The 2,500-nt window shown below is 36.1% G+C and overlaps 1 protein-coding gene across 1 annotated transcript in view; it reads right to left on the reverse strand.

Annotated features, from left to right (window-relative positions):
* The window catches only part of LOC137967608 (uncharacterized), a 201,806-nt gene that overhangs the window by 145,162 nt on the left and 54,144 nt on the right, over positions 1-2,500 (reverse strand). The window lies entirely within an intron of this gene.

A 2,500-nucleotide genomic window follows, 5' to 3' on the forward strand; every position in this document is an offset into this window, starting at 1 on the left:
TGAATGTTTGTTTGCCACACAATTAATAATATTACAAAGGCAATCATTCATAAGAATAAAGTCATTAATAAAAGAAAGGATGGATATTACAATAATTGTGGCGAGGAGACCCCAAGAAACCACCGGGCTCATTATTAATCTAAATAATCTAACGCAATGCTTGTGGGGCATAAATAGCTCAGTTTTTTTTTTTAAAGAAACCCTAACATATTTTTCTTAAAGTTTAGATAACTAGATGATTTAATAATTGATCCTGGAAGAGAGTTCCAGATTTTTGGACCCTGATAAAGAATTGTAAATTGTTTGATGCTAGTGCAACAAAAATGTAGCCGATAATTGTTGGCTGTTCTAATACCGTAATTGGGCAATTGGTGGCTTGTTTCAAATAAATTCAAAAACATCGGAGGCAACAACTGATTGTGATATTAAAAACAAGAACATAGAAATTTCAAATGAATTTATTGAAAAATGTCCATGATGCCTAGTTTCGCAAATAAAGGAGGAGAATGCGTTCGGTAATCTGAATTTGTTATTGTTCGCACAGCACACTTTTGCAAGTAGAATTTTCTATTTGAATTGGAAACTTATGTAGAGGACCAAGTGGAATTACAATAAGTGATGTAAGGATAAATTAGTGAGTAGTACAAGGCTAGCCTGGTTCTTGAAGAAAGGTAGAATCGAGGTCAAATATAACACCAACGGATTTTGCTATTTGCTTTGATGTGATGCTTCCAAGTAAGATGCTCATCAAGATAGACACCCAGAAATTTGGTTACGTTAGTTTTTTTTTTTTTTTGAGTAATTCAATTCCAACGGATATGTTAAAATCATCATTAGCGGTTCTCTGTCTTGGTTTAAAGATAACATAATTAGTCTTTTTAAATTAATTGAGAGCTTGTTACATTTCAACCACATATCATAATTGCGCAGCTCGTCATTTAATACACATTGTACCCTTTTTGGGTTTGAATGTGAATAAAAAATACTGGTGTCATTAGCAAAAAGTAAAGGCGGAGTTAATTGAGAACCATGGGAAGATCGTTATTATATAATAGATCGTTTTCATTGTCACGCAATAAAAAAATAAATCGAAAACCATCCAGTGGAAAAAGTCAAGAATTCGTGATGTTGTAGAAGATAAACGAAGAAGATACTTCTCCAAGTTTTAGGCCTGTGCGTTTCCCCAAACTTCAGATATTCGTCTAAATGTTTCGCAGAAATTTACAGAGCCCAGTATGAAAACGCCATGTTGGTGTACATCTGTGGTGCACCAATATGGCGGCCGGAAAATAGTGTTAACATCTGTTACATACTTTAGCTATTTAGGCGAGTGATCATCTGTACTGAACAAACAGCTATTTACCTAAGCACTTTTCCTAATGCTTTAAATTCTAAAAAGGCTCAAAACCATAAGATAAATATATATTTCTCAATAAACTCGATCGTCGCGTCGTGTCACGCACCGCCATAACTCAGAAATTTAAAATGCTCTGGTTTCCAAACGAAGCACGCTATTGAGCTTTAAAATTGCAAATGGATACAAATTTACCACCTCTTATGCCTGTTGAGGATAAAAACTGTCGTGGCTTTTTAGCTTTGGATTTTAGAAAATGATGACGTCACGTGAAAACGATCCATAAGAAAAATAGTGGACCTAAAATGGAACCTTGAGGGACATCACATTTAATAGTCTGCTTAGAGGAACATGTAGAATTAAATTGAACAAATTGTTGGCGACAAGAAAAATCCTCTCCAAGGCCAGGCCACGAATACCATAATAATAGAGAAAATAGGTCTGTAATTCACAAAAAGACAAGGATCCTCACACACGCATTGGAATGTTGTCATAACCGGGGGCTTTCCCAGAAGCTAATGTTTTAGAAATATTTTCAAGTTCTATTGTAGTAGTTGGCTTTAAAGTAATAGAATTGTTATTATTGTCGATGAGGAATGAACGAAAATTAGAAGTAACTGCTGGTATAGCACTTGCAAGGCTTGGGCCAATATTAGTAAAGAATATTTAAAAAATCTGTCAGCAATCACCTTGGGATCGGTGATTGACTTCCCTTCACATTTAAAGGATGAAGACAATGAAGGCTTGCTCGTTTGCTTATTTATCACGTCATTTAGCAATTTCCAAGTTACGTTAGGGTCCTTTTTAGCATTTTCAAACTTAATTAGGCCTAGAGCAAACGTCGAATCCAAGTCAAATCCAAGTCGCGTCGAATAAATTAAAAATAGATATGACAAAGAGTCGACTTCATTCCAGCGTGGAAGCAAAGGTCGAACCTGCAATTTCGTTGAAAGTTGCACTTCATTAAAACACGAGAATAAGCACGTGTCCCCATGCTATTCACTCGATGCGCTGCTAGTTACCGCTAGGAGTTGTTAGTGAAATGCCGAAATACAGTGCTCATCACACCCTGCGAGTAGAGCCTCCTTTTGTCTTTTTCTTTACAGAGGAGGAGAAAAGGAGGCTCTGCCCGAATCGCGTCAACTC

This window comes from Montipora foliosa, chromosome 8 (genome assembly GCF_036669935.1).
Source record: "Montipora foliosa isolate CH-2021 chromosome 8, ASM3666993v2, whole genome shotgun sequence".
NCBI lineage: Eukaryota > Metazoa > Cnidaria > Anthozoa > Scleractinia > Acroporidae > Montipora > Montipora foliosa.